General features: G+C 46.2%; 1 long non-coding RNA gene across 1 annotated transcript; it reads right to left on the bottom strand.

Moving 5' to 3' along the window:
* Nucleotides 1–11,218: 11,218 nt before the first annotated feature.
* LOC115497927 (uncharacterized) lies at nt 11,219–17,683 on the bottom strand. The gene is made up of 4 exons (XR_012051594.1): nt 16,695–17,683; nt 12,773–14,883; nt 12,576–12,731; nt 11,219–12,257 (listed from the first exon to the last, which is right to left on the bottom strand). It is a non-coding gene; the product is annotated as an uncharacterized lncRNA (long non-coding RNA).
* Between the last annotated feature and the right edge of the window lie 240 nt (nt 17,684–17,923).

The raw sequence follows: 17,923 nt of genomic DNA on the forward strand, positions 1-17,923 counted from the left end.
CATCCATGTCCCCGTCCATGCCCACATCCCATTAATTTTTTTTCTTCTGAGTCCCTCCCACCCCTTCCTTGCCATTCCCTTTGCTTCCAGACAATTTTCTGTTTTCCAAACAATGATACATGGATTTTTTCTTTTTTTTTTTTCCCCTGATCACGACCATTCAAACCCCGGGATGTTCCCTGAAAGTGAACAAGCCATTAAAAACAACAATATGGTGTTTGACTTTTCAGAAGAGGCTTTTCAACAGGGTGACTAAAATGACTTTTCCCAGCTGCTCTGTCAGTCCCAGTATGGGGCAGAGGGGACACATGGGACACGAGGCTTGGGCTCCCTCCAGTGCATCCCATGCCTTTATTCCAAGGAGGATCTGACAAATCCCCATGGAAACAGCGTGGCACTGCCCAGCACAGCCAGGACAGCTCCTGCCCACAGACCATCAGGGAACTCCCTTGCTAAAACCCTCAAAACACCTTCCCAAACCAGGCAGTGTTTACACACGTGGTAGGAACAGGGACTGTAATCACAGCCACGTTTTCTGCAAATGTTATCTCGCTTTGTTGAACCGCCTGGGCAAACTTGTACAAGGAAAAATAGGGGGGAAAATTCCCTCTGCTATTTTAAGATATTTGGAGAGTTTTCTTGAGCAGCACTTCTGCCTCAGCGGGAGAGACCTGAAACTTGGAATTTAGCAAGGAAATAAGCTCAAGCCACACAAGGCCTAACGCACGCATTTCATTCTTCGTGGTCTGGTGAAATCTGCTTTCACTTTGGCTGCCTGACAAAGGCTTTAAAAATATATGTGTGTGCTTCATTTCTTCATGCTAATTTTTAATCTACTGTAACAATTTTTATACTATGAGAACAGCTAATGACCTTCCTGCCTTCTCTTGGCACTGCTGCTGTGGCTGGAGGTCAGGAGAAATTTCTCTTGCCATCAGTGGTCTTGCTGTGATCTTTTAGAAAAAACCTCTTGGAATATCTCATTTGGATGGAGAACAGGAGCCCAGCAGGAACCCCAATGTGCTGGAAGTTGGTACACAGCAGCAATTAACATATTTTGCTTTCTGATTTTTGCCAACTTTAAAAAAGTTTTGGATGTTGGGCAGGCTTGGAATTTATGCAGGGGCTATAAAAGTATTTGGGACTTGTACACAGAGGGATAAAATTCTGCAAAGAATGGGTCCAGACTTGGTGAGTAACCACTTCAAAGTGGATATTAGGAATAAGCAAAGGGAGTGGAAGGAATGGAAAAAAGGATTAATCAAAGAAAACTACGTCTTAGAAGTTAGGAAGTGTAGGCATAAAGGGAAACGTGCCAGAAGTAAAGCTAAGGTAAATCTAGCAAAAGAAATTAAAGCAAATAGCAAAATGTTCTTCAGGCATACATAGCAGGGGAGGAAGGAGAGGAGGGGGAGAGGTGATGAAAGGGGGGGGAGGCAGGACACAAATGAATGTGTAATATGTAGTGGAAATGTACACAGAGGAAATGAATGCATGGAGACAGAAATTACCTCATACAAGTGGAACAAATCATCAAGATCATAATGTGACAATGATTTGGGCTAAATGATCGTTACAGACACCTTTCAGCTGGAATATTCTGATTTCTGACTCAGACATCCAAGAGCACTTTATATCTGCTTGTCTAACAGCATCCCTGCATGAGCAACACAACACAATTTGAGAAAAGGAAAAATTCTTCCAGCTTTTAAAAAGAAGAAAAATCATTGAAGTCTGATCCAAATAAAATACAAGACTTTGGGATAAATTTAGCAAGAAAGAATAATAGCAGACATGGTGGCAGAGAGAACTGGGCTAAAAGGCAACATGGATTTATTTACTGAAGGTGGACAGTGCTGGACTAACCTGATGACTTTGGAAGGTATTTGGTTTTCATAACAGATAAGAGCTGGTAGTTCTATTCTGCCTGGTAATGAATAAATATAGGCTGGAAATGAGAAGAATATGTTCAGCCATCAGAGGAATTGGGTCCTGGTGTGTCCTCCCTGCAGGCATGGCAAGGGCAAACGACCACATTAGAATGTTGCACTCAATCTGATCATAAAAAACCCAGATCATGTTTTCCCCTCCTAAAACAGCACACATCCCATAATACATCCTCCTCAGTGTGTCCTGGCAATGCTCAGGGCTGTTGCATGCCTGTGCCTAAGCCCACTGCCCTAGGTTTGGAGCCTGTGTCTTGCTTTGCCCTTTTATCTGCCTTTGAATGCCCGTTCTCTGTGCTGCTCCCAGTGAGGCAGGAGACAGCAGCGCTGCCTGGGCTGGCACATTCCTGCACCCACCTCCTCCCACAGCCAGGGCCTGGGGGGGAACTTTCCAGTTACTGCTGTGGCATTTGGATCTGGCTTCTGGTGGAAAAAACCACTCCATATTCAGAAGAACATTCTATTTCGAGGTGAATAGATAAGCATACTTAAAAAAAAAAAAAAAAAAAATCAGAGGTATATTTCAATCTCCAGCTTTTAAACTAAAAACCCCTTTGCTTGTGCTTAGAAACTCCTTCATTGTGCTTCTGTCCTTGTATCACTGTTTGGGTACCAGGCCATGGGAAGGGCAAGCAGACCTTATGCTCCAGTGATCAGATAAAGGTCAATCCCCACCATGTTTTATCTTGTGTAATTGAGTAGATACACGGAGGAGGTGAAATATTGCACTCTTTTGAAGCCTGAGCAATCAGCTTGTGCCAAATTCGGGATTAATGGACTGTGAAGTGCATTTTGCCCTGAAAAATCCCACCATCCTTTTGCAGATGGAACACTTCTGTGCCAGAGAAGTTCTTCTGTAGGAAAGTTTCTGGAGAAAAAAAAAACAGCAAAGTGTCTGGGTTACCTCTGTCATTGCTAGAGGTCCATTCTCTGCACGGGAATTGGGGGGCTCCTGGGAAAATTGATCATCCTCTTGCCTGTATTTTGCTGCAGAAGGATTTCAGCTTTTAGGGCTGTCAAACTCACAGTTTCCTGAGCAGGTTAATCACTGAGCCAGGTTTGTTTGTCCAGCTTCCCGAGGTTTGCAGTGGGTGTGATTCTGACAGCATCTCTGTAGATGGTGCTGCAAGGCAGGGAGATGGGAACAAGGACTGCCTGTGCTGCATTTAAAATTCAGTCCCTCTGTTTCTCAACCAGCTCTTGGTGTTCCAGCTTCCTTACAAGAAAATGAGACACAGTTGCCCATAATATCTTCATTTTGATGAGCTAGAATCTGAATGCACCCATTGGAAGCATAAACAAAGGAGAGCTGTTATTTTCTCTGGGTTCAAACAGCTGGCATTCTGTAACTCTGCCTGGAAGATTGCTGTTGAGCAAACTGGCTTTTCATATTGATCTAACTGTACCAGCATTTTAACATCGGGTTGTGGAATCCAGCGAATTCCAGAAAAACATTGGAAAAGAATAATAATTTTGTCATTAGAGACACTAAATAATGGATGTTTAAATAATAAAGAAATTCACAACTCTAAAGGGGCTCTGTCCTTTTTTGCTCAACGTCAAGTGTTGCCTTGAGTTCAGCTGCTCTTCTGCACGCTGAAAAATGGTAGAATGGATCCTGCAAATGTGTCTGTACTCCTCCCCTGCTACTGAAATGCAATCAATCCAGGTGAAATCAGGTCTTACTTTAAGCTGGCTAGGCAGTGAAGACTGATGTGTCTGCTTGGAGGGCTGGGAGGAATTTTTTAATCAAAATTCAGCTGCATGAATTTGGTGTTTACAGGCAGACATACTTCACATACATAATTACACGGGCAACCTTGTTCAAAGGCAGATGTGAGAGGCACAGTCTGTGAGTTTGTACCCCAGTCTCGTGACAGGCTAATAATGCCTGTGGTACTTAAACAATGGAACAACTCTGTCATCTAATATTGTGCAAAATTCCTTCCCTCAGCTGGGCACTATATTAAATTTTCTGTGTCACCATGGTGTAGGTCACCTCTGCAGCAAAGATAAAAGGTTGCTCATTGTAGACATTTATATCTCTGCTTACCCTAAATCTCTCTCCAGTAGTCATGTGAGGATATGCTGGTTTTAAATTGAGCTATCAAATATAAAAATGTGTTAGTGCTCTCTTCCTTGTAAGGTGTATATAATTTTAGATCCAGGTGGGACTCCTAGCATCACAGATGTGGTTTTTAGCTGAGCAAAAGTTGTGGGGCTGGAGGTATGGCAGTAATTATATGTTGATGTGCAGAGATAGTGTGAATTCAAGATGTTCTGTCCCCTAAATGTTTGCTACTGACCATAGTGAGGATGCTACCCTACAATTTATCTACCACAGTGCACTCTGTGAGTGCCTCCCTCGTGCTTCAGTGCAAGTCAGTCAGTTCTGTCTCTGACAGAGCAGCTTCCCCCGAGAGGACAAACCACCACAGACAGCACAGCCGACATTCAAGGGTCAAACCCGCCTGCAGTAAGAGAGAAGAGAAATGTGCTGTTTGCATCCTGGGGCAGACTCCCACAGTACTTCCAGTACATCTAAACATGAACAAAATGTAGTCAAAATAAGTAGACAAGAGAAATATTATTATTCCCTTTTTAGAGATGAGGCGCCAAGGCAAGAGGAGATTCAGTGAGCAGTTCTCCTGCAGATATGTGTAATGTAAGAGCTGGCAATAAAACAGAGGATTCCTCGTTACTGCCATTTTACAGATGGAAAAACTAAGTCACAGAACAACAGTGGCTTGCTCAAGGTCGTACAGGGTATTTGTAGCAAACCCAGAACCCGAATCTGGAGCTGCTGGATCCTGGTCAGCATTTTTCCTAAGGGAATCATGGATAAAGAGATTAATGTCAATATTTTCCCTCAAAGCAGCAAAATTTCAGTAAGAGAAGACTCTTCCAGAAAAATATGCCTCTTCTTGTCTTAGAAAAAGAAGCTTAGACTCCAGTAACCCCAGCAACTCATACCTATGTTCTTGTTATCCTAATTAGTGGCAATGTTCCACTTCCAGGAGGTTTTATCTATTAAAATTATGTGGGGTTTTTTTTAAACTAACACAATTAGAGAAGACAATTCGGAAAAATGTATTACAGCAAATCATGGTCTGACATTCATTCCAGCAATAACAACTGTTATCAAAGATCTTTTCCATAAACGTAGGAAACAAGTCAGGCTAATAAAGACATGAATAGATTTTTGCACATTACAATGTTAAAATAATCAATGAAACAGCGAAAAAAATCAAGTCAGAAAGTCTGCCTAATGACTGTTATCTTGCACAGAAATAGTCTGGTTCTGCTTTATAATGATAGCATTTAGCCATAAATCACTCTGAAAAGGGGGAATTTCAATGCCAGTTGGGAGCAGCAGAGGGCACGTAAGAGTGGGGTCCTGCTTAACAAATCTTCACTTTTTTTGGCCTAGGTCTTCCTGTAGGGTGAGGAACTGTACATACTGATTTTCTTAATGAACTGGTGCCCAGTTATTACCAAGTGGGTGTCCTGTGGTGAAGAAATCTTAGATTTCCAGGCTGGTTTTCTGTCACTTAGAACCATGCCTGCAGCTGCTGTGTTATGCCAAGACTCTGCTGTACTTGGTGTTTATTGCTATTCTCAGAGGTGCTTGGAAATAGGAAATGATAGAACCTGAGATAAGTACAGAGGTGATGTAAGAGATGATGTGCAAGAAAGGAAACTGGACCAAGCAAAAAAAAGTTTATTAGACCAAGGGGAGCAGGGCAGGGAGGAGGGCAAGAGCAGCTGCTGAGAGTGGCCATGGGGAGATGATGAAATCCCCTTTCTGCCATAAATAACATCACAGTGGAGAAAAAGACCAAAAAACCCAGAGCAGACTATACATCTGAAATCAAAACAGAAGGATTGCAAGGAACATCAGAAACAGCAGCTCCAAGAAATGAACTATTTTTATTTCTTTCTCTTTTCTCCATGTTGCCCAGAAAAAAGAATGACAGCCTTCACTATCTGAGAGCTTCCACTCCCCAGAGCCTCATGGGAACATATCCTGTGGTCCCTAGTTTGAAGAAACTGAGGCAAGGGATTGTGAAGCTGATTTGACAGTGTCCTGGTTTCAGCTGGAAGAAGGTTATTTTTTTCTGCCTAGTAGCTGGTACTGTGCTGTGTTTTGGATTTGGGATGAGAATAATGTTGATGTTTTAGTTGTTGCTGGTCAGTGGCCAAGGACTTTTCATCCTCTCATGCTGCCCTGACAGCAAGAAGGCTGGAGGGGGCACAAGAAACTGGGAGGGACAACCAGGACAACTGATCCCACAGACCAAAAGGATATTCCAGACCATGTGGCAGCATGCTGGACAAAAAAAAAGGAGGAGTTAGCCAGGGGGTGGTGAGTGCTGCTTGGGGACTGACTGGACATTCCTCGGTGAAGGGGAAGCAATTGCTCTGTGCAGCACTTGTTTTGTGTGCTCTTTTATCTCCATTGTTAATATTATTTTCCTTCCTTTTCTGTCCTAGTAAACTGTCTTGGTCTCAACCCATGGGCTTTTTCCAGTCATCTTCCCCATCCCACTGTGAGGGATTGAGTGAGGGCTGGGTGGTATTTTGCTGCCTGCTGGGTTGAAACACAATAATTGGTTTTTCTCCAAGCTACCCTCGTTTCATCCCTCTGGAGTCATGGATGCCTGATGTTGGATGGCTCACGCAGCTCAGACTCCTCTAGCTCACCTCCCACTGACGTCCCCTCAGCTGTTGTTGGTGGCTCCAGCTGCTCTGCAGTGACAGTGAATACCTCCTTCAATGACCCGTGCCCTGAACTCCCCAGTCGTCCCCATTGCTGGGAGAGGATCAGGATGTGAATGATGTAAGGATGTGGGTGATGTCAGCAGTGGGCAGAGCAGGCAGAGGGTTATTTTGACCTCTCAGCCCCTTGCTGCTGTGTGTAGGCCGATTTAGGAGGCTCTGTGCTCTCCAGGGTGTGTGCCCCCATCTCTGTGCTGTGCTGCCCTTGTTGTATCCCTGCTGGGAAAGGTAGTCCAGGGCCTGTTGGCTGTGCTTTTCAGGGGTGGCCATGTCTTCCCATGCTTGGAGTACATTCACCATTGACCACAGAGGGCTCAGGGTTCTTGAAACCTCAGGGTTTCCTGCTCAGTTGCAGGAAAAACCAGACACCTGTGGCTGAATTGTTGCTCCCAAGGGAGGGGTTCCAATCTGTGCCAGTTACTCTGACACAGCCACCTCATTTTCCTTGCCTAGGAATGTTCACCCTGGCTTCTCTCCACCGTGTCCCTCTTAAAATCCATAGAGGAGGCTGTCAGAATCACTCAGCAGCAGGAAGCACTGGGCACAAGGCCCGTGGAATCTGGGATCTGCCTGAATCTGCTGTTCTTGGTGCTTCAGTGTCCCAGCTCACAGCAGTGGCTTTCCCCACCACTGAGAGCGTGTGAGAGCCCAGGAGCTGTTCCATAGCAGGGGCCAAGGAAAAGGTCCCAGCGCTGCCCTCACTTCCCTGCAGCAGAGCTGTGGAAGGTGTTGGGCCGGGAGAAGTTAGCGAGACATAATTTGGCTCCACATGTTTTCTTGAGGTATTCTGTCTAAGTAGGCTCAGCAGCTTTGCCTATCCCCATCTCAGTTTCCTAACCAAAGATGAGGTGTGAGGAGCTGAACCACATTCCCTGGGAAGAGCTGATAGAGCCTCCCCTGCTTCTCCCCCTCCTCTGGTGCTTCAAACCAAAACAGCTGGAAACTTCTTGTGGCTGGAGATGTGCTGAGTGGCCTGGCTGGAGTTCAGGGAGAGGTAAAGCAATCCCACCCACCAGTAGCAAGGGCTCTGTGCCACCACCAGCCCTTGCATGCCCTAAATCCTGGCTTCCTGGTAATGCCTATCTCCATAAATACCAGCCATCCTGCAGGAGAAGGGACTTGCATCGCTGGGCTGTGTTTTATTGTGTGAAATATGAGGTGTGACACAACACACGGGCATGAGGCGAAGCAGTTGTGTGCTGATGTGGTGACACACTTGAGGCAAAACTGGAAAATTTGATCCCTTCCTGCCCGCGGTCTCGCAGGCGCTGTGGTGAGGCCTGACTGGCTTTGCTCGGGATGTCGAGGGAAAATGGACCCGGGGCCAGCACCAGCTGCAGGTCACGAACTCAGACGTGTCAGGCTGGCAAGGGCCCGCCAGGCCGATGGGTTTGCTGGGCTTGGGCCCTGCCACAGCTCACGGCTGGGTTAGCCAGGCTGAGCACAGCACAGCCAGGCCTGTCCCTCCCAGCTCAGGGGAGGTGAAGAACGCTGAGCTGGTCTTGGCACTGTTCTATCAGAGACGATTTTGGCCTGCTAGTCTGGCTCCAGATCCAGCTCAAAAGATCTCCCTGCTGCACCAGTTACCCTGTTCTCCTCCCTATGGGACCAGGATTAATTCCTATTGAATTGAAAACAACAGAGCTACTGAAGAGCAGAAGAGCAACAGTTGTGTTTGATTCTCCTGAGCATGTTGTCTGAGAGTGACAAGGACCTGTGAACACATTTCTGTGCTCCCTGCATTTGCTTCTTCACTTTTCTCTCCCTTGTTTCTGTTTCTGGATAACTTTTCTCCCATTTTAAGCATGATGGCAGCTGTGTTACAGAGATCAAACCTCTGGACAAGGAGGATTTGCCCTTTCCTGCAGCACAGTTGTTAGTATCTTCCTGTTTTCATGGTCCAGGGATAGGATGATGCTGTCCATTAATGATCAGGAAACTGTTTCACTGCGGTCAGTGCAGTTGTAGAACCAGAATTATGTATCTAATCTTCATGTGGTCTGACAGCAGAGCAAACACAGGGGGGTGACAGCAGGCACAAAATGCTGAGGGATGACAGGAGGAATCTCCTCCTGCAGCTCCAAGCAGTCCTGCAGATTCATCTCCCTCTAAGTGCCACTCCTGAGAGTGTTCCAGGCAATTATCTTGGGGTTCCCATGTGGATTTTGTAAAACCAATGTCAAAACCAGCCCAAGAAAGCCACACAATAGATGCTAATTTCTGTCAGCTCTAGCACAGCACTTGCACAGGGAAATGAGGACCAGTGGTGCTCCCTTGGGTGAATGTGTACATACACACTCATCCAGAAGGGTTTCTGGCTTTTTATGTAATACAAGTGTCTTGAAATAGATCTGTTTGCTCAGAAGAGCAAAGGATTAATGAATAATGTGCAATTAAAGCCTGTACAGGAGGTAGCAAGTAAGAACAGCTTCAGCTTTGCTCCCTTCCCAGGATTTCACGTGCACATGGAGGAGTTCTTGTTCAAACTAATACCACTCTTTCTGTTCTTTGTGACAGATTTCTGGTGTTGACTGCAGAGAGAAGCAAACCCCAGGTTGTTTGGAGCCTGTTTTTCCAGGTTGGGTTATTGCCCAAATGGTGAGCACATGGACCTGGACTTTGTTTCTGTTTTGCTGTTGGAAAAACCTAGGCACAGGGTTTTCCATGCACAGAGCAATGGAGAAGCAGATCTTTGGCTGAGAGTGACACAAATAACACTTGAGTCTGAGCCCTCACCAGCAGATCAAGACCTCCATATCACTAGAAAAATGTGCTGAAGTATTCACTGCACATACTGTTCTCCCTCAAAGGAACAGAAGTGTGCACATCATTAAAAGGAAATATTTTATGCTGATCATTCCCACATGCCCGCTCTGTATCTATCTGGGTTCTTAAGCAGCACCCATTCTGCACATAATGTCATGCATTACGTCTCACAAAGAAGATCAGACCACCTCAGGCTAAGGAATTGTGTTCTGGGTCCTGATAAAACCATTTTATGGAGATGAATAACTTGTGTGGTTTCATGCTTCCTTTCCCTGAAATGCCATTAGATGAACATCAAGTGCTTTTGTATTTATTTGAGGGAATTTCCTTTTAGACTCTGCAGGCAGAGAAAAAAAATGGGCATTGGAAGGGAGCTGGGACTGAATTATGCCTCTGACTGGCAGTGCCTCAGTGAGAGCCCAGGAGCTCGGCTTGCTGCCTCATTTATATCCATCAAAGGTGCCATGAGCTGCAGACTGGGATAAGTTACCTCGTCTGAAGGACTGAAATACCACATCAAAGCACCATGTGGATCAAAGGTGAAAGCAACAGGCATTCCCATCTGGCTCATCTTTCAGACCTTTCTCTCTCTTTGGTTTCCACTTTGGATCTGATAATGCCTGAACACAGCCTTTCATGTGCCTCCGTTCCTCGGGGCACGGGTGGCATGGAGCGTGTATTTCCTTGTCAGCAGGTTCTGTGGGGTTTGGGGTTCCAAGGCTTTGCTCTCAGGCATCACTGATGGGAAGGATTTATCATTTTGAACAAGGCAGAAAAGACTGATGGAGTCAGAGCAGCAGAGCAGAGCGCTCCTGCCCCAGGTACACAGTGGGGTGCAGATCTACAGAGAGCAGCTCGACAGTGAAGCACCAAAATTCATCTGCAGCACGTGCCATCCCAGGGAATCAACCCCATCATTTAAAACTTTATAAGAAGAGACACTAAAGCATCCTTGAGCCTTGGAGGGGACACACTCAGACTCACAGGGTAAAACTGAGAAGGCCATGTCCACTGACACACAGGTCCCAGTGGCACTTGAAAGCACCATGAAAATGTTTATGCTAAATGAAGTAAATGTAGAAGTAAATGGCTTCAGAAACTCAGAAATGAGCTTTTCACTCCACTGCCGTGTGATTTGTGTCACAGGAGGCAGATGAAGCTGTGTTGCTCAGTCCCTATGAAAATCTGGATGTTAACTCTTCCATACTGTAGGTTTATCCTGTAGTGTTTCTTGTCAGTGGGAATCAGAGTCAGCACAGCATGAAGGAAAGGCCTCATGACCTGAAAAAAAAATCTCTATTCTGACATTTTCCATCATTCAGACCCTTTCAATCATGTCACCAAACTCTTACTGAGTCCCTAGTGGCTGTCTCTGGGTGAAAGTCTCTCTTTGATAGATGTTCTCAGCTGTGTATTCCTGCTGCAGTTTGGTGTCAGAATCAATAGATGAGCTTAAGTGGGATTTGTGGAGATGCCTCCTGGATTCAGAGCTCAGTGCTACTGTGTAGGGCCTGAGCAAGTAGCTTTTGAATTCTAGACCCTCCTATATCTGTGGGTTCATGTAAAATGAAATATCACATTATGTTAAAGCTGAGTTGGATTCCTACATGTCAGGGTTGATCCCCAAGGTTTATAAAGCTGTTCAGACTGGCAGCAAGATGAACAAGGCAATTGTATGGTTCTTTCCCCTGCTCCAATCTGCAAAAGGAAAACATTGTGACTCACCAGCCAGAGAAGTTGTACTTTCTTCAGCAGGAAGCTTTGCAGATTCTCTGCTCCCAGATCTTGTTACACTCTTCCATCCCACTACTCTGGAAAAACTCCCACGGAAAGACAGGCAGATATTTTAATCAAGAAATGGCCCTTATTTCCATTAGCAACAGCTGTTTTTCTTTTAATTCAATTCTCCATTCTGCAGTCTGTTTATGAAAGCTGCCATTAATTACATTTTTCATCAGTCAATGTTCAGAGATGGCTAATGGCCCAGCACACCTAATTAGTCCTTCATGTATGATAATGTTTCATCAAGTCTCTAGTTAGTGTGCAGGGCAGATATGCACCGTGCAGTGGGGCTGGCAGTGGGGCTGGCAGTGGGGCTGGCAGTGGGGCTGGCAGTGGGGCTGGCAGTGGGGCTGCCCAGGCTCTCCGGGCTGGGACGGATCCAGTTACAGCCGCGCTCCTGCTGCTGCCAGCGTGGGGAGCTGGGGCTGCGATAACAGCGACTGCCAGCAGTGGCTTCCAATGGCACTCTGAGCATGCCAGCTTCAGGGTGAAGAATTCAAGCTGCCTTTGGAAGCTCTTTGAAGACAGGGAGTGCAAAGACTGGAATTATACTTACCTTTGAGTTTTTTTCCTAGTGATGCACTAGGTAAGTGTTAGTGATGGCTGAATTCACTGTGTTAGAGTGCCTTCCCTTAGCCTTTTCTGTGCAGAAGCCTTCTGGTCATCCTTGACTAGGTATTCCCAGCTGATCCGTCTGTCTCAAGTCACAAAGCTGGCTCCTTGTGATGCCTTCTTTAATGTCACTGTGGCAGGACTTAAACTTACTTACCCAGTGGTGCATCTGGGTTTAGACAGGTCTTTGGTTAAGTATAGCCAAAGGTTTGACACAACTGTCCAGAAACTATGGGCATGAAAACAACTTATCTTTGTTCAACAAGGTGCAGGAGTAGGTTGAATGAATTCTTCACATACCTTAATGCTGGAGCTGGAGTCTGAACATCACGCTCAGCTGGAACTTTGCCTTTATTTTGAAGGTGTTTGCAGCTGCAAAGAATAGCAGTAGTTATTGGCAGGTAGCCTCAGGTAAAAAACATTTGAAATCCTCTGGTACAGAGATAGTTTTTGAAAACTATCCCCACCTGTTACAATTGTGTATTGCAATCCCACCAGCAATACACAATTGTGTACCAGTGTGTGCAGAGCTGTCTCTGTTCCCTCGCCCAGGCTGTCACCTGCAGAGTTCAGGGCATTGTGGAAAATTGCACAGACTGAGTAGGGACATGTTTTGTTTATCTTGGTGGGAAAGTGGCAAATGACCAGAGAAGGATTTGCAGTCCTGTATTGCATAAGGCAGTCACTCACCTTCAGCCCTTCCAGTGCCTAAGACAGTCTGGACCCATGATTCCTCTTTGCTCTCTTCGTCTTCACTGTGAGCCCCATGGGAGGCTGCAGGAAAGGCAAACTGATGCCACAGGATTTGCTGTGTGTAATAATAACAGTGTTCAGCAGTGAGACCACCTCATTGTGTCTGACTAATGAGAGATGCTCCAGTATTGCACCTGATGCTGCAGGTACTTCTCTGTCCTGTAGAATCACATCAGGCTTATGCAGAGGTTCTCTGGTGACTGTTCAGTTGGCCAATTTCTGACTGTGTGACCTCACTAAATTAAAGCCTTTTGACTGTTGGAGGGATGCATCTGCCATGCTGCTAAACAGACAAAAGCTTTTTCACAAGACTTCTGCTTCCAAAGCAAATGAAATCTGCTTTGATTTTCATGGCCTGTCGAGGGATGACAGCAGCACTGCAAGGAATCATCCAGGATTGGCTCAGAAACAGTTTAAAGGAGAATATAAGAGCAGCTCAGGTGCTGGTATTTGAGAGGAGAAAGAGAAAATGCAAGTACCTGTTGAAAAATATGTCCTACTCACAAAGCCTCCAGGTTTCATACTGCAAAGGGGTATAATTGCAGACAGAATGGGTTTAGACACAGAATAACTTTGCATTTAGTATTACTCTGACCTAACAGGTTTTTTGTGGCAGGGGAAGGAAGGCAAGTGTCCTATTGCTGTTCCTTGTTCAGTCACCTCTTTGCTGGCTGTGTGATCACCTCAACTTTGAGCTCTCCTCTGAAATGTCTCAGCTGGAAAGTGCTGGATTTATGGGGCTCTTCAATGGTGATATAAGGAATGTTCTCGCAGGGTGTTATGGTCCTGCTGTCAAGTCCTTCACTGGAACTCCAGAGTAACTCCAGTGCAGCTGATGGGTTACTGTCGTGTTAGTGAAGGCAGCATTCATCTCCTGGACATCACCTTTTGGCCTCTTCTGTTGGCAAATGAACCTGATGTAATATTGCAAAAACACATCCTTTGAGTGAAAGTGATAAGAAAGACAAATGTTTGACTTTAGCCAGGGAATTTAAAACTCAGAGTCCTTTGAAGATTGCTGAGTTCTGCGCTGTGTTAGTCATCCATATCTATCTAAGAAAACACTCATTTCATCACAACTGGTGACATAAATTCAGACTTGTGAGCAAATGGCTAGGTTGAGTTAAATCACCTCTCTATCTGCTAATGGCATTTTTGCTTTTGCTTCATGATGAAGGTTATCTCCCCGTTTGGAAATTATAACCTACAACTGTTAGACAGCATTATCTGCAGACTTGGGTGAGATAATTTGTATGAAAAATCCAGGGAATCTGGGGCTTATTGGCTTCCATTCACATGAAATTGAAACTCTTCAGGTCTCCAGCCGCCCTCACATATTCCTCCTGCTGTACAGTGGGGAAGGAATAGCAGCTGGCAGATGATGGATAGCAATGCTGCAGCCCAAACTAAGGTTAGCAGTGACATCACTGATAGAAAGGGAAGCAGCTTGAGCTGTTTATAAAACTCCAGTTGGGAAGTTTGCCCCAGACTGCATTAGCCTCTGTTCGCTGCCTACTCTGCTTTTCCCCACTCAAATTCCAAGCTCCTTCAAGGGAAACAAACATCTGCAGAGACACAATGTTAATTGTTCTGCTTAGGGCTGCTGTTTACATTTTTGGTGCGAGCAAGTCAAAGCATGTCAAGGCTATCCTGATGGCTAAAACAAGCCAGAAGTCTTGTTCCGGCTGAAATAACATGGGGCTGGATTCTGATCTCACCTACCAAACCTTTTGGGATCGGCCATGGAGGGTGGAAATCAGAACCTGTGCAAATCAGAGGGTGCAGGAAAAAAAGCAGCAGAGAGGTTGGTAAGAGGGGGAATGTGCTGGAGCCACCAGGGAAGCATCACAAGGTTAATGCAGTTTTCCATTATCTGAAAGCAGGGATTACTCTGCATTTGTAAGCTTAAAATTGCCATCTTCCCTGGGTTCTGCTCCCACCACAGTCCAGCCTAATGGCTCCTTATCAGGGATGATGAATCGCTCTTGAGCCTACACTTTGGTCCCTAATTTCCACTTTCCTTGCATCTGCTTAAAGTCCTTTTTAATTTTAACACATACAACAGCCGCTGAGCCAAGCGTGGCCCTGGTGCTCACAGTCATCCTGGTAATTACCGTGCTCACCAGGTCCCTTTAGGATGCAATTTCAATGGGGTGTGACTTTCACAATATTTTTTTTCTTGTTGTTGCTCGAGCCACTCCAGGAAGGAACTGTTAAACACAAGTCTCAGCAGGATCCATCATGACTGAGGACAGAACAGAATGTAATGAAACAGGGTGAATACGTGTCTCACTGAGCAGGATATGTTCTCTTATTTATATGGTTGATAAAGCTTTGGCTGAGGTTCAAAAAGGTGTTCAGCTTTCATCTCTCTGTCTTCCTTCCTCCACTCCCCTAAATATTAATGCTGCATGCATGTCTCCCATATTCGTGGCTACTTTAATTGTTTACAGGCTTTTTTTATAAAGGCTTTGACCTTTTGCCTCTGTAGTTGCACAAGCCCTTCTCTGTCCTCAGACCCGTGCTCCCTCCATTGCAGTTTGTCCTTGGCAGGGGCAGCTCTGTGAGAATGTAATGTGGCAAAGAAAAGGCAGCAGGATTGGGAAGTGGCAGCTGACAGTGGGAGGAAGGTTTTGTGGGGTTGGGGTGTGCCTGTTGAACCCCAAGCTCCTCAGTAAGCATTGTTTAACAGCTGGGTTCCCGGGTCAGGAGGAGGTGACAGGGCATCCAGTGATTGTCTGTCCACATGGATATCTATGCCAGGAGCAGTGGAAGGATGTGTAGCTCCTGCAATGCTGATGTTTGCCACCAATTGCTCCCTTCATGGGATCTCATGTCTCAAGACACATTTCACAAAAGTTGTAGAAGCTGGGAGTAAACCAATCACACTGCTCTGCTTTGATCCTGTGCTCTGCTCTTTCTATATCAGCCAACATACAGATCATGAAATTCTCTTTTATCACCTTTTTGGCTATGTTTGCAGTGCAAAATTATGGTACTTGAATTAGGGCCTGTGTTTATGAAAAGAGACAAGAATGATTGATATTTATGTGAGCATGAATTAAAACAGTATTTTTAATTCTATGGCAATTAATAAATCAGGGCAGTGACAAATAAGAGCATAGACATCCAATTAGGGGCTGTTGCACAGGCATATGGAGAAAATAAAGAAATTTTTCTGATATAATGTGATTTAGATCATGCCCTTAAGAAGGAATAGACTTTTGCTCCAAATAATTATTCATTCAATTGCTATCAGAACAGAAATTTACTACAGCGTCTCTGGCCAGCCTGTCCTCTCCATCTGAAGAGGCTTGGGTTCCTGTCCTCCCTGAAAAGACTGGGTATATACAACACACTAGCAAAAGCTGTGAATGAAAAACTGTTACAACATTCCCAGTCGGCAGCTGGGAAGGAGTTTGTAAGTGATGCAATTTAATGCTTCTTTTCCCTCAGAGTTAAGCACTTTTCGGGACATCCCCAATGTGCAGGGAGATGACCTGGCTGGTGATCTGACCCTGCCTCTGGAAGGGACCAGGCAGCTCAGAGAGTTTGTGAGCAGCCTCTGCTGCTGCTCAGCTCAGAGAGCGCTCGGATCATTTCGCTCTCCCTTAACTCATCTCACACCTGAAGGGCTCCAGAACCCGCTGCAGAGGCGGGAGGGCAGGGATGCTGTCGGGGCAGGGGTGGGTGAGCGGGCCCGAGTGGCAGCGCAGGCAGCGGGCCGGGGCCGGGGCGCGGCGGGGAGCGGAGCGGGGCCTGTGGGGAGAGGAGCGGGGCCTGTGGGGAGAGGAGCGGGGCCCGTGGGGAGAGGAGCGGGGCCTGTGGGGAGCGGAGCGGGGCCTGTGGGGAGAGGAGCGGGGCCCGCGGGGAGAGGAGCGGGGCCCGCGGGGAGCGGAGCGGGGCCCGCGGGGAGCGGAGCGGCGGCTGCCAGAGAGCCGCTGGCACGGCCCCGCCGGCCGGGCAGCGCTCCGCATCCCCGCCTGCCCCGAGCAGCCCCTGAGCGCCGGCTGTACCCGCAAAGTATGCAGCAAAATAAAAGGAAACCATGCTTACGTTTGGGTTTTCATGGCTGGCTTTTTATGGATGGATTTTAACATCTCTCTTTCTTTTTCTTGGTCATGAAAGCAGTCGGGCTGCCCAGCAAATCCAGATCTGAATTCCTTAACTTGGGAGGCGTTTTGTGCAGGCTAACGTCTACCAGCCTGAGATCAAGTCAAGCATCATGCACCAGGGGTCTTCATTTTCAAGGCTTGTAATTCTGCCTTTACTGGAATGAAGGACAAAGACACTGAATAAGTAAAAGAAATAGTGTGGGGCAAAATCCATATGGAATGGACACATTGGTTGAAACATCCCATTTCCTGAAAAATTGATTTTGAGGTATATGTCAAAGCAATCCCTGTATTTCTTATGATTATTATATCACATGGCCTTGGCATGGATTTTGGGTTTTTTGAGAGGACCACCCAGAAGTGGGCCAGGTTTGGTTATTGGATTTACTAAACAGGACAAGAAGCACAGAGCTCTTGCCTGCTGTTCAAAAATAATATCGCAAGGGAAGCAAACCACAGGGAGACCACAGGGAGGTGAAGCCCATTTTCCACTTGCTGAGGGAACTGCCCTTGCTTGCTGCAGAATGCAGTCTCCATATGCTGGGAATGATTCCCAAAAGTACTCCATCCTTGCCGGCTCTGCTTCCTTTCAGAAGCTGCATCCACTGGGATGTAGGGCGAGGAAGTGGCTCTGAACAGGATACTCTGGGGTGTTTTCTCTGTGCAGTGAGGTGGAGAGAACAGCCTGTAAGAGAAAACACCAAATGGTGTTGGAGTAGAACAGAGAAAGCCTGTTTCTCCCTGTCAGTGGTTCTCAAGTTATGGATCCTGGGCCACCTGATGGCCAGAGAGAGCTTTCTGGGCACAGCACACAGCAGAAAGGGCTGCTCCTGTGCCAGACATGCCTCAGGGCTCACTTTGCTCTTGGTGCCCTGCTCTCTTCTTGCCTCAGCCAGAAGGATGGGGAGGAGGAAGACCATGTGCTGATAGAGAGAAGGGAGAGAATTTTCTCCTCCCTAAGAAGCCATTGAAATGGAACAAAAAACCAGGGAGGAAAAGGATAGGTGACCTGCAGGGACTGGGAATTTAGGATAGCTGTGGAAGCCAGGCTTCTTCTTGTTGTCTGCAGGAAGAAATATTGACAGAAGGATAAGCAGCGGTGAAATAAATATGACAGATTGTTTCAGAAAGAGACAACTCACAGTTCTGAGGCATTTGAATCTGAAAAGA

This window comes from Taeniopygia guttata, chromosome 20 (genome assembly GCF_048771995.1).
Source record: "Taeniopygia guttata chromosome 20, bTaeGut7.mat, whole genome shotgun sequence".
Lineage (NCBI taxonomy): Eukaryota > Metazoa > Chordata > Aves > Passeriformes > Estrildidae > Taeniopygia > Taeniopygia guttata.